This window comes from Curcuma longa, chromosome 9, assembly GCF_044706935.1.
Source record: "Curcuma longa cultivar G26 ecotype Majalengka, Jawa Barat chromosome 9, ITB_CL_G26_1.1, whole genome shotgun sequence".
In the NCBI taxonomy this organism is placed as follows: Eukaryota; Viridiplantae; Streptophyta; class Magnoliopsida; order Zingiberales; family Zingiberaceae; genus Curcuma; species Curcuma longa.
Window position 1 is genome coordinate 696,794 of NC_133869.1, and position 14,934 is coordinate 711,727.

At 44.5% G+C, this 14,934-nt stretch overlaps 1 non-coding gene across 1 annotated transcript; it reads left to right on the plus strand.

The window, feature by feature from the left end:
* The first annotated feature begins 8,865 nt into the window (after positions 1 to 8,865).
* On the plus strand, positions 8,866 to 8,937 carry TRNAT-GGU (transfer RNA threonine (anticodon GGU)). Its single transcript has one exon. It is a non-coding gene; the product is annotated as a tRNA-Thr (tRNA).
* The last annotated feature ends 5,997 nt before the right edge of the window (positions 8,938 to 14,934 follow it).

The following is a 14,934-nucleotide window of genomic DNA, read 5'->3' on the forward strand; positions in this document are numbered from 1 at the left end:
CTTCCTCTTATTCTTCGCTCGCTGACTTAAGCTTCGGAGTGGTTGCGCCAAGGCACCCCTGGCCTTCCTGCTCACGGTTGCTTTGCTTGCAGGACCCAGAGATTCAGCATCCTCAACCCTGCTCCGTTCTGGTGAGGAGACTCGGTCAGTGACACATCCCGGAGTTGTTCTCAATCGAAACATAATTTGGCGCCGTCTATGGGAACAACAAGAGTCCTGTCTTGAGACATGCTTATGGATGATCCTCATCGACCTCCCCTCATCACCATGACGCAAGAAGATTTTGACCGAGCAGTGGTGCTGCAGTTCTGGCTGTTTCTGGGGTCAGCAAGCTGTTCCAGCTCCTCCTTCAAGAATTCCAACAAGATCTACTGAAGTCCCTCTGATCCCGGCTCGACGACAACAAGTTCCCCCGGAATCCCCGAGAGCCCATTCAACGAGACCGCTATAAGAAGTCGATTACTATGGTGCATCCATGGAGTCTGTCGCTGAACAGACTCCTCCCAGAGATCTTGCTGGGGGAAAAGGGTCGTGGCCGGGAGAGGGTAGTGGATTGGACAATTCCCCCTTCACCCGTTGAATCCTAGAAGAAGAGCTTCCTCGACACTTCCGGGCCTCGCTGTTTCCTGACTATACAGGGGCTACCGACCCAAAAGATCACATAGGACGGTTTGAGAATGCCACCCTACTACATCAGTATACTGGATGGCATCAAGTGTCATGTCTTCCTGACGACCCTAGCCGGGTCTGCACTGCGATGGTTCAACTGACTCCCCCTTCCTCCATCGGCTCCTTCACCGACTTTAAAAGCTCTTTCCTGAAACATTTTGCTACCAGCAAAACCTACCGGAAGACCTCTATGGATCTTTTCTCTATCAAGCAGAAGCCTCACGAGTCCTTGAAGGAGTTTGTATACCGTTTCAACCAAGTGGTGCAGGAGTGCCATCAGTCGCCTTTGAAGTCCTAGTAAGTGTCTTTTCTCAAGGACTAACCGAGGGAGATTTCTTCAGGTCATTAATCAAGAAGCCTCCAGAGAACTTCGACATCTTGCTGAGCGAGGCAGTCAAGTACATCCACGTTGAGGAAGCTCAGTCAGGTCCGGCGTAAGGACGCAGACTCCCACCAGCATAGTGGGCCCATCTGCAACCCCCCACCAACAGGCCGAGCCGAACGAAGGCCTCTGCCACAACCTCTTCAGGAGGCCCTAGTCGGAAGCTCCCGTAGCCCCTAAAGCCAACCATCGCACCATTCAGACGGTGGAGGCTCAAGCTACTCGAACGACTGGAGCCCCGCGTTGGTTGCCCCGCTTTTGCGCTTATCACCAATCCGGAAGCCATGATATGCGGGATTTTCAGCAGTATGCCCAAGAACTCCGGCAAGTTGCTAGAACAACGCGCTCGAAAACCAACAGACAGACCAAGTCATCAAAGATCCTCTGCGGGGTGACCAATTCGGGAGTCGCCGCCACGATCCCCAAGGCTTGCTCACAAGCGAGGCCGATCTCCGAGGTGATCCCTCCCTCCCACTTGGACAGAAGACACTCAGGGACACCGAGCAGTCAACCCCAAAGATATACAGGAAGACAATCATGATAACGCTCCCCGAGGCAACATCTACGTGATCACGGGAGGAGCAACAGACGGAGACTCTCATCGAGCCCGGAAGGCTCACAGCCGACGACTTGAAGTATATAGAGTCAGCAAAGGTAAGCGGGAAGAAGGTCTAACCATAGGGTTCGGACCTCAGGACCTAGAAGGAGTTGAAGTCCCTCATGACGATGCTCTGGTCATCCACGCCACCATTACCAACTACAATATAGCTCGAGTCTTCGTGGACATAGGCAGCTCCGTCAACATCATTTTTAAGAAGGCTTTTGATCAGATGCAAATTGACTCAACTAACTTGCAGCCTATGGCCACATCCTTGTTCGGATTCACTAGAAATGAAGTACATCCACTCGACCAGATTAGCCTTGCCATATCACTTGGTGAGGAACCGCTGCGAAGGACTCAGCGCGTCTCCTTCACCATAGTAGATGCCCCCTCGACATATAATGTGATATTGGGAAGGCCGACTCTGAGTGCCTTCTCAGCAGTAGTCTCTACATACCATCAAAAGATGAAGTTCCCGGTCGGAGACCAGGTGGGGGAGGCTCGAGGCGATCAGCTGACCTATCGGCGGTGCTATGTCGACATGGTTCGAACCAAAGCAAGGAAAAATCAAAGGAGCTAAGGTGCTAAAATACACTCGATTCAAAAGGCCCCGACTTCTGTGGGGGGATTGAAGACAAGGAGCTATTACAAGTTTGCCTGGACCGAGCTGAGACAACGGTACAGGTAGCTGCTGACTTGCCTTGTGAATTGAAGCAGGAACTTGGTGTTTGCCTTCGCCGAAACAAGGACGTGTTCGCATGGACGCCGGATGAACTCATGGGCGTCTCTTTATCGATTGTTGTACATCGCCTTAACACTCTTCCTAGCACTCGACCTGTTAAACAGAAGAGAAAACACTTTGGCCCTGAACAGAACAAGATTATCCAAGACGAGGTGCAGAAGCTGCTGAAGGCCGGACACATCAAAGAGGTGCACTTCCCGACTTAGCTTGTCCAATGTGGTACTGGTGCCGAAGCCGGGCAACAAGTGGCGGGTATGCGTGGATTTCCGAGACCTCAACAAGGTCTGCCGGAAGGATTACTACCCTCTACCGTGCATCGACCACCTGGTAGACTTGACTGCTGGATGCGAGTATATCTGTATGTTAGACGTTTATCAAGGCTATCATCAAATACCACTGGCTGTAAATGATCAGGACAAGGTTAGCTTTATAATAGCCAGGAGGAACCTTTTGTTATACTATTATATCATTCGGAACTCAAGAATGCAGGAGCTACCTATCAACGATTAATAGACCGAGTCTTCCACCATCAACAAGGCCGAAACATCAAAGTCTACATCGATGACATATTGGTGAAGACGGCTCGGGGTGGATCTCTAATAGCTGACATCGACAAGACCTGCAACACTTTACGTCGGTACGGACTCAAGCTGAATCTGGCTAAGTGTCATTTCGACGTTCGAGTTGGGCGGTTCCTCGGCTATATAGTAACTAAAAGAGGAATCGAGACTAGTCTAGAGAAGATACAAGCACTTGCGCAGATGGCTCCTCCGCAGAACCTCCGAGAAGCCCAACGGCTAATAGGGCGCATCACCACTTTGTCCTGATTCATCTTCCAATTGGCAGAGCGCAGCCTACCCTTCTTCAAAATCCTAAAGAAGGCTCAGTGGTTCGAATGGAATGAAGAATGTGACAAGGCCTTCGAAGAGCTCAAAGCTTACCTGACTCAGTTGCCCCAACTGGCAAAACCTTTGCCCGACGAACCACTCTGGGTATACCTCTCGACTACCGACTCAGCTATCAGCTCAGTCTTGGTCGAGCAAGAAGGTCAGATCCAACACCCTATCTACTTCTTCAGTCACTTGTTAAAAGATGTCAAGACCAGGTACACTAGCCTGGAGAAGTTGGCATGGATTTTAGTTCTATCGACTCGATGACTCTGGTCTTATTTCTTGGCTCATCCTGTCACCGTGTTAACCAACAATAACCTGGGAAAGGTACTCACTCAGCTCGAAGCCTTGGGAAGACTCATCTAGTGGATGGTAGTGTTGGGTCCAAAAGGATGTCAGTATCTCCACAATGGCATAATATTGTCCACTTTGGGCCTAAGCTCTCATGGTTTTGCTCTTAGGCTTTACCCAAAAGGCTTCACGCCAATGGAGATACTTTCCATCCTTTTAAACCCATGATCTTTCCCATGTGTTTTAGATGTGGGACTATGTTTGTACCCTTGCAACCCAACAATCCCCCCTCAAACAAAGGACCACTGGAAGCTCCGCTACCATTTCTCATGGTCCGACTGTCATTTCTCATGGTCCGACTGCCATGTCCTCATGGTCCGGCTGTCATGTCCCTCATGGTCCGGTTGCCATGTCCCTCATGGTCCGAGCCTCCCCTACTTCCTTTGTTTTTCCCTGAGAGTCCCCACATGGTTAGATCTGGATCATGGCTCATCCGACGGTTAGTCCGGTGAAGAGCGGCCTCGCTCTGATATCAATTGTTGGGTCCAAAAGGATGTCAGTATCTCTACAATGGCATAATATTGTCCACTTTGGGCCTAAGCCCTCATGGTTTTGCTCTTGAGCTCTACCCAAAAGGCCTCACACCAATGGAGATATTTTCCATCCTTTTAAACCCATGATCTTTCTCATGTATTTTAGATGTGGGACTATGTTTGCACCCTTGCAACCCAACAGGTAGAACTCGATGAATACGATATTCAATATCAATCTTGCACGGTCATTAAAACTCAAGTGCTAGCCGACTTCCTCACTGAGGTACCCAAGTGTGAACCGAAAGAAGAGTGGAAAGTCTATGTTGATGGATCCTCAACCAGGCAGGGAAACAGAGTCGGAGTCCTCCTAATTTCTCCTTAGGGGGAAGAAATCCGGTTATCCGTGCAGTTATGCTTCCGAGCCTCCAACAACGAAGCCGAGTACGAAGCAGTGCTCGCTGGTCTTCAAGCAGCCAAGCGGATGGGAGCGGCTCGAGTATAACTTTACTCTAACTCCCAAATGATATCTCAACAAGTGGAGGGCAACTTTGGAGTCAAGAATGAGCGGCTCCGTCGATATGCCGAAGCCTTTATAAAATTGAAAGTCGAATTCAAAGAAGTCTGCCTTCAGAAAATTTCTCGAGCCAAGAATTGCAAAGTCGACGAGCTAGCGCCCGAATGGCTAGCTCCCTTGCCGAGTGGGTGGAGGAAGAGTCGATCACCCAAGTCGCCCTAATAGCTCAGATAGACCAGTCGGCCTGCCCTGCAAAACCCGTCGACTGAAGGACGTCGATACTCGCCTTCCTTCAAAAAGGCGAGATACCCACTGATCCCTACCAGGCTCGCCTTCTTAAGAGAAGAGTCTCCCGATTCACCCTGATAGGTGATCAGTTATATGACCGAGCCTTCTCTCGGTCATTGCTCTAGTGTCTCGACCTTGAAGATGCCGAATACGTGATGAAGGAGGCGCATCAAGGCTATTGTGGAAACCATCTTGGAGGTCGAGCCTTGGTTCAGAAAGTTCTACTAGCTAGATACTTTTGGCCGACTCTGTAGGCAGACTCGGCTAAGCTCGTGTCAATCTGCATCAACTGCAAGAAGTATCAACCTTTCACTAAGCATCCGACTGAACAACTGAGGGCAGCCACAACCTCATATCCCTTCGATCAGTGGAGGATGGATATTGTTGAGCCCTTCCTGACTGGGCCGCAGTAGAAGAAGTTTTTGTTGGTCGCCGTGGACTACTTCTCCAAATGGATCGAAGCCGAAGCCTTAGCCCGGATCACGGAGGAAGCAGTGCTCAAGTTCTTATGGAAGAACATTGTATGCAGGTATGACATACCGCACTGACTCATCTCGGACAACAGACGGTAGTTCCAAGGTAAGAGGCTTCAAGATTGGTGCAAGGGACTCGGCATTAATCAGCAAGCCTTCACCTCGGTAGGTTATCTGCAAAACAATGGACAGGCAGAAGTTGTCAACCGAGAGATAGTGCGCGGACTCAAGACAAAACTTGATCATGAAGGGGAAAGCTAGGTCGAAGAGCTGCCCTGCGTCTTATGGTCCTACACCACCACGCCAAGAGAAAGCATCGGTATGACGCCCTTTCACTTAGTGTATGGCGGAGAGGTTGTGGTCCCGATGGAAGTAGGGGTGGAGTCGGATCGGCGGCAATGCTACAACGATGACAATGATGGCCGAAGGCTCATGGAGCTTGATCTCGTTTCGGAAGTTTGAGACAAAGCCGCTGCGTGACTTACAGCATACCAATAGCACATGTACCGTACCTACAACAAGCGAGTCATCCCGCGAGCTTTCCAAGTAGGCGACTTGGTTTGGAAGAAATTCAAGCCAGTCGAAGATGTCAGGAAGCTCGAGCCCCCTTGGGAAGGCCCCTATCGAGTTATCAAGAAAATGAGTTCGGGGGCCTACTATATGCCCGACTCCTCTAGCAAAGACTTGGTGCGACCGTGGAACGCTACTCATTTACGGCCTTACCAAACATGATGGATTCGGCAGCTGAAAGGCCGAATCGAGAGGCTAAGATGTCTTTTGTACTTATTATGTAAAGGTCTTTGACAATAATAATGCCTTTACAAGTCAACTTCTTCTGAGTCCTCAAGATCCAACCTACTCTGTGTTGAGGATCGGTGCGTTCGCTAGAGGGGGTGAATAACATTTTTCGATATTTCTAGATCTTTCTCTGCACAGAGATTAGCGGAAGCAAAATAATAAAAGAGATAAAAGATCACAACGCTAATCCGGTTCGATTTACTTGGTCTCCACCTCCGCAGAGGTGACTAATCCAAGGATCCACACAGCCCACACACCATTTTCACTATGAAAAGATCTCCTTCTCAAGAACTCTTGAAGGCGAAGAAACCTTTACACTTGATCTCTTCCTCTTATGAATAGAAAATAGCTTTGGGAGGAAGAGTAGAAAAGTAAAAGACAGAGCGTTGAAGATCTCACAAAAATGTACTCGAAAAGAAGAAGTGCTCTCTTCAATCTCGCAGTTGTCTTTTATGCTTTTCGTGACATCAGTCAACTGCTCCCATGGACAGTCGACTGATGGGCTTCAACGGCTACAGAATCTACATTAATTGCTGTATTAATTAGCCCAACGTTTGAATTCCAGTCGACTGCTCATAGGCCAGTCGACTAGTGCCAGTTGACTGCCTTCTTCTGGCTCGACTGATCTTTCTGTGTGTGACTTATTCAGCCATCAGTCGACTGAAATTACAGTCCAGTCGACTGATACTCTGATCAGTCGACTGAAAATACAGTCCAGTCGACTGATACTCTGATCAGTCAACTGAATCACAATTCCAGTTGACTGACCAAGCTGAAACTCTCCTTTTCAGCTTCTTCTTCAGCCCTTAGCCTTGACGCAAACCTTCAAACGCCTTCCACAAGCCTCGTGCCCTTCCTTGCACTAGCTTGAGACATTTCCCTCAGCTTCGTCGTGCTAAGTCCTTTGCCAAGAGGCCTCGCCTCCGGGACTTCACCTTTGCCAAGAGGCCACGCCTCCGGGACTTCACCTTTTGCCAAGTCTTCTAACTTGGATTTTCCTGTGAACTCAATTCACACACGTTAGATCACCAACATTGCCTAACTTTCTCAATGAGATTCCTTAATTAAATTCTGTTAATTTTTAACAAAATTAATTAATAAAATTTTATAATAAAATTTTATTCAAGAAGAGACGGAATTTCATAACAAAAATTTTTAACAGAATTTCTTAACAAAATTTTTCTCCGAAAAAATTCTTAATAGAATTTCAAAAAATTCTTAACAGAATTTTCTTTTGAAATTCCTTACAAAATTCTAACAGAATTCTTAGGTAGATTCGAGGCTTTATCCAGAGGTTACAACAGGGACCTAGAGGAGGAATTGGTTTGGCCTCCTGATGGACTTGGGCTTCTTGTGTTCTCCCTGAACACCCGACTCACGTCCATCAATAATAACCCATACCACTAAAGGGTTATTATTGAACTACCACACCAATCCCATATTATAGTATGGGCTCCTTCTTACTATGAGTGCATTAATCTCCCTGTGTTTAAGATATCGTATGTCCGTTAATTAATCGAATTACTGACAACTCAATTAATTAACTTCTGATTTCGAGAGTAGTACCACTCAACCTTATTATCATGCGGAACTAAGTCCACCTGCAGGATTTACATGATAATCCTTATGAGCTCCTCAAGGGGACATCATCAACCTAGATTATAGGACACAGTTTCCTTCTATAATCAACAACACACCATATAAATAATACTATCTCCCAACTCATCGGGCCTCTTGATTTAACGAGCTAAATCTCACCCTTTGATGAATCAAAGAAATATATACTAAGTATATGTGTTTGTTATTATATCGGGATTAAGAGCATGCACATCCATAGTAACAGAGATCTAGTTCGATTATATAGTCAGTATAAATCGAACGACCTCAAACGGTCCTGCTCAATACACACAAAGTGTACTAGTGTAATTTAATAGTCAAGATAGACTAATACCAATTACACTACAACCACTCCAATGGTTTGTCCCTATCCATTTTGGTTGTGAGCTACTGTTTATAATTTATAAGGAACCTGATAACATGATCTTCTATATATTATATATATAGTATATATAATATATATATAGTATAGCGAATATAGCGAAAGGAGGTATAGGATTCTGTCCGTTCAGGCAGTGATTGGTCCAGCATAACGGAAAAGGATGTAAAAACTCACTTAATTTCTTTTCTTCTTCACTCATTAATTTTAACTTAAAACTCGTTGCTTCCTTCATTGTTCAGATAAAATAGGCCATGCATATCACTATTTCACATTAAGTCAGAAAATTCAAAAACGATAGAAATTCTCTTTTTTACTTTTTTATAAAAATTCGGTTCAGGGTACGAATACCTTCATCACATAATTCAATAAAATCTATTGAATCTATGTCAGTGTCAGATTGGTACATGTATCAATCGAGTAAATCTCGTTTTGATTGGTCAGTAAAAGGAAAGAGGCGGGGTCGGTCTTGAAACAATTCATTGCATTATTAAAAGAAAATTGACCCGCTTCACCTTTTGAGGGTAAATCGAATTGATCCTTTACTTTATAAATATAAATGAAACCCCTATGTATATGATATGTACATGATATATACATATATTATTTTTATTTGTATTTGTTTGCAGTATGCAGTGCAGTAGACTCATAATGAAAATGGCTATAATTCATGAATTGAATACAAAGGGCCCTTTTAACTCAGTGGTAGAGTAACGCCATGGTAAGGCGTAAGTCATCGGTTCAAATCCGATAAGGGGCTTTTTTCACTAAACTAAAGTTTTAGTCTTCGTTTTCGGTGTAGAATAGAGATATTCTTTTTATTTGTAAAAAGCAAATGGTAACCACCATTATAATGACTTTTTATTATTACGAGTTATAGTTAGAAAAAGCTAGTGCAAGGAAGGGCACGAGGCTTGTGGAAGACGTTGAAGGGTTGCGTCAAGGCTAAGGGCTGAAAAGAAGCTGAAAGGGGGATTTCAGCTTGATCAGTCGACTAACACTGTTGGTGCAGTCGACTGGCACTGTTGGTGCAGTCGATTGGTGGTTGGTCAGAAACACACACAGAGTTCACAGAGAGATCAGTTGAGTGAAGCAGTCGACTGGAGCAGTCGACTGCTCATGGTGTAGTCGACCGCTACATGACCGTTGGAGCGACAATTGGCTGATTAAATGCAGATTAATGAGCCGTTGAAGCTCATCAGTCGACTGGCCCTTAGAGCAGTCGACTGATGTACGAAAAATATAAAAATAGCAAACGACGCCGAAGAAATCACAAATACTGTTTCATCATCTTTCTGGCAAATCTCTGAAATTGTAAAAGCTTTCCTCTTCCTCCATACTTCACTAATCAATCCTGTGAAAGGAAAAGATCAGTTTGTGAGGGTTTTCTCCACCTTCGAAACGTACTTCGTAAAAAAGGATTTTTCATAGTGGAACGGTCGTTTGTGCGTGTAGATCCTTGGATTAGTCACCTCGTTGAGGTGGATACCAAGTAAATCAATGGGTTAGCGATTGTTCTCTTTTTCTATTGTTATTCTCGCTTCCGCTAACCTTTTCACAGGAAAGTTTGAGAAATTGCTATTCACCCCCCCTCTAGCGAACGCACCGATCCCAACATCTGGGTTTACCTTGTTATATTTGTTATATTTGGGAGGTGTCCTAAGGCAATCGCCTTATGATTGAATTTTTATTAAATAAATTCACTGTTTAAGTGCATATTTTATATGTTTGATTATATCTTAAACTTGTTCACTGAATGTCCACGATACATTTCATAGCATGAGAGAATTCGTGATTCGATCACAAATTGTTAGTTTTTCTACATGTGTAATTATGAAGGTATTGAAACTATCCCTAGTCGATGAATTGATGAACACGGACGTCATCGATTCTGTTGAGACTAGCACGTTTATACTCCTTGGTTTATCAAGAAGTAACTCTCACTAGCTGGAGACATTGGATGTTGAGAGTTAAACGTGGATGCTAGTTAAAGGTAGCTAGTCATTGGAGTGACCTGCCGTGAGACTTCATGTGGTTCCTTTTGTATGTCAATGAAGTTCTCAGTGCAGCTTAAGTGCAAATTTCCTTAGACTTGCGGTATTCAAGTCACTTTGGTTACGGAAGCTTATACTTTAGTATGGATCCAAGATGATTGGGTATAAGTTAAAGTGTCCGAAGGTGTTTGAATAGCCCACAGATGATTCACCGCTCTTTATAAAAGAGACATATACCCTACGGCTGCTTATTTAGATTGTTACTGAAAGTCTTTGGCCAAAGAAACTTGTATTCTTAAATACGTGTACGAGTAACTCGAATCCGCAGAACAAGGAAGTAAGCTTGGGCTAGGTGTGACGTAGTCAGCCTAGTGGAGACTGACAGACACAAACCATGGCTTGAACTAAGCGGGTATAAGACGGTGAAAGGAACAAGGCACGTTTCACTAAAGCTGCTGAAGGGTTTAGAAATTATTCTGGAATCAGTTATTGATTTTTCGGTCAATTGGGGATCATGATGTACTACTAGGTACCACTCATGATCGATCCGAAATTAAGAGTTAATTTTGGACAACCAAAATAACCGGAAACCTATTGAGTCACACGCATTACAAGTTTGAAAGGACTTAAAATGAGTTTGAGAATTAGATTATCAAAACAGAAGAAATTCGGTTAGACCGGACAAAGGCAAATAATGGATTCTATCTTATATAGATGGATTAAATAAAATCGGAAATAATCTGGTTAGTGAACCAGACAAATCGATTTTGAATCAAAATTGAACCAACTTAGTTTGGTTCATGTTGAAAAGTATTTTGGCAAAACGGAAGGCATGACAGGCTTCGTCTTGAGAAGACGAAACAAACGAAACTTGTTTGGGCTGAATTGGAGTTCATTTGATTGTTCAATTAAGTGTTTTGGTTGTGAACCAATTTGAACCAAACCAAATGAACATTGAACCCGATTCAATTGAAAACCCTAAAGAAAGATTCCCGGTTCAAGGCAAACCCAGTTTACCCTTTTTTTTTTCTCCTCCCTCACGCGGCCTCCTCCTTCCTCAATCACGCGTGCGCGTGAAAACCCTCCCCACCCAACGCAAGCTGCAAGGGAAAGGGAAAGGGATCGAGCAAATAAGGAAGGAAGGTTATCAATCAGCCATCAAGCATACAAAGAGGGCAACAAACCTTTGATTGTAGCTTCTCACACCAAAGGAAAAGGAAAGATATGATCTCCTTCCAAAGCTTCACCGGCGAGCAAAGGCAAGGGTGCTAGGGCTTGGTTTTGGTTCTTTAAAAGGGGAGGATGCTGGTTGTGGAAGGAGAGGTTTTATTGTTCTTTTCTCCTCCCTGAAACCGGCCCTTTTGCTTTCCCCGATTCTTGGACTGATCGTCTCTGATCAGGACCGCCAACCTCCAGCAAATTTAGTCATTGGTGCTCCCTGAAACTGCCTAAGCTGCTGCTGCCAAGAGCTTTGGTTGTGGCTGAGATTTTAGTGTTGTTGCCTTGCCGTGAGCTTCGGTTCGTAGCTGTGATTTTGTTCTATTGCCGAGAGCTCTCTATATTTGGTGCCTTGCTGTTGAAGACCAAAACTTCAGAAGCCTCCTTCATCTCCGAAAAGATTTCGGAAGCTCGTGTCTTTGAGAAGATCACCGTAAATCAGTTTACCGACGATCGTTAGAAAACCCCGGAAATGAAAGCAACGTGTGTTGTTGCGCGTTTCCGATATTAGGGTATTCTTCTGCATCGACCGTTGTTGATTGACGGCTAGTACCGTGACCAGCAACTCAACTCGAGCTTGAGAAGCCGTCCCGACAAACTTGGCGTGGATCACCGATAGAGCATCCTAACCAGTACATGCCATTTTCGCTGAGCGTCATTCATCAGGTATAACTAGAATAAATGTGTTATTCTAAAATTTTATTTTTCTAGCATTTATACAAATTTGTTGTATATTGCATGCGTGGCTGCGAGTGTTGTAATAATCTAGTTTATTATTTATTTTTGCTTCCGCTGTGTATGTTTTTGAAACGCACAAATACGCGCAACGCACCTAGCCGATCTCAACAATATTTGGGAGGTGTCCTAAGGCAATCGCCTTATGATTGTACTTTTTATTGAATAAATTCACTGTTTAAGTGCATATTTTATATGTTTGATTGGATCTTAAACTTGTTCACTAAATGTCCACAATATATTTCATAGCATGAGAGAATTTGTGATTCGATCACAAACTGTGAGTTTCTTAACATGTGTAATTATGAAAGTATTAGAACTATCCCTAGTCGATGAATTGATGAACACGGGCGTCATCGATTCTGTTGAGACTAGCACGTTTATACTCCTTGGTTTACCAAGAAGTAGCTCTCACTAGTTGGAGACATTGGATGTTGAGAGTTAAATGTGGATGCTAGTTAAAGGTAGCTAGTTCATTGGAGTGACCTGCCATGAGACTTCATGTGGTTCCTTTTATATGTCAATGAAGTTCTCAGTGCAGCTTAAGTGCGAGTTTCCTTAGACTTGCGGTATTCAAGTCAGCTTGGTTGCAGAAGCTTATACATTAACCTCTTAAGCAAGCATCTCCAAGGAGGTGTGGACCCGAGATGATTGGGTATAAGTTGAAGTGTTCGAAGGTATTTGAATAGCCCACAGAGGATTCACCGCTCTTTGTAAAAGAGACGTATACCCTACAGCCGTTTGTTTGGATTGTTACTGAAAGTCTTTAGCCAAAGCAACACGTATTCTTAAACACGTGTACGAGTAACTTAAATCTGCTGAACAAGGAAGTAAGCTTGGGCTAGGTGTGACGTTGTCAGCCTAGTGGGGACTGACACACAGACCATGTCCTGAACCAAGCGAATATAAGACGGTGAAAGGAACGAGGCACGTTTCAGTAAAGTTGCTGAAGGGTTTAGAAATTGTTCTGAAATCAGTTATTAATTTTTCGGTCAATTGGGGATCATGATGTACTACTAGGTGTCACTCATGATCGATCCGAAATTAAGAGTTTATTTCGGACGGCCAACATAATCGGAAACCTATTGGGTCACATGCACTACAAGTTTTGGAAGGACTTAAAATGAGTTTGAGAATTAGATTCTCAGAACAAAAGAGAGTCGGTTAGACTGGACAAAGGCTAATGATGGATTCCGTCTTATGAAGACGGATTAAACAAAATCGAAAGTGATTTGGTTGTCGAACTAGATAAATCGATTTTGAACCAAATATTGAACCAACTTGGTTTAGTTCATAATAAAAGACATTTTGGCAAAATGGAAGACATGACGGGCTTCCTCTTGAGAAGATAAAACAAACGAAACTTGTTTGGATCAAATTGGAGTTCGTTTGGTTAGTTAATTAAGTAGTTTTTGGTTATGAACTAAACCGAACCACACTTAAACCAAACCAAACCAATCAACCCTTGGAAATGAACCGGGTTCAAGGAAAACCTAAAAACGCTGGTTCATTTCCTCCCTTTCTCTGTGTGTAATCCCGAGCTCCTCACCGTCGCCTGTCACACACCATCCGGAAGCAAAGAAGGAAAGGTTGGAGGCTAGGTTTCGGTTTCTTCTCCTTTAAAAGGTGAGGATGCCGACGGTGAAGAGATATAGGAACTGCCCTAGTTTTCCATCTTCCTCCTCCTCCTTCTATTTGGCTGCTCCTCCGCCCAATCGAGCTTTTTCCCTCTTGCTGTTCCTTTGTGCTGCCGCCGGTTGAGGAACCCTTCCTGTTCCTTTGTGCTGCCGCCGGTTGAGGAACTCTTGCTGTTCGTTTATGCTGCCGCCAGTTGTGGAACCCCTTGCTGTTCCTTGTGCTGCCACCATTTTGGGAACCCTTGCTGTTTCCTTTGTGCTGCCACCGGTTGAGGAACATTCTCACTGTCTCCTTGCTGCCACCGGCTACGGAAACCCCCTTTTTCTGTTTCCTTTGTGCTGCGAGCTCCTTTGTTTGGTTGCTGCCGAGAGCCCTTGATCGGTTGCTGCCGTGAGCCTTGTTTGATTGTTGTCGAACAGTAGCTGGTGCCTTGCTACTGTAGCCTGAATTCAACAGTATCCATTGTGCCTTTAAAGATCACCGGAAATCAGATTACCAGTGATCGTTAGAAAACCACAAAACGAAAGCAACGTGTGTTGTTGCACGTTTCCAATTTTAGGGTATTCTTCTGTATCGATTGTTGCTGATTCACAGCTAGTATCGCGACCAGCGACTCGACTCGAGCTTGAGAAGCCGTCGAGACCAAGCTTGGCGTGAACCACCGATAGAGGCAGACTTCGAGGAAGCTACTCAGTTCATGTCATTTCCGCTGAACGTCATACGTCAGGTATACCTAGAATAATTGTTATTCTGAAAATTTTATTTTTCTGCTATTACATAAACTGTGTTGTATCTTGCATGCGTGGTTGCGAGTGTTGTAATAATTTAGTTTATTATATGTTTTGCTTCCGCTGTGTATGTTTTGAAACACGCGCAACGCACGCACCTAGTCGATCCCAACATACCTCTCAACTTCCAACTCGGCAATCAGCTTGATCTTGGTCAAGCAAGAAGGTCAGATCCAACACCCTATCTACTTTTCAGTCATTTGTTAAAAGACGCCGAGACTATATACACCAGCCAGGAGAAGTTGGCCTGGATTTTAGTTCTGTCGACTCGGCGGCTCCGACCTTATTTCCTAGCTCATCCTTTCACCTTGCTGACCAATAGTAACCTGGGAAAGGTACTTACTCAGTCCGAAGCCTCGGGATGACTCGTCAAATGGACAGTAG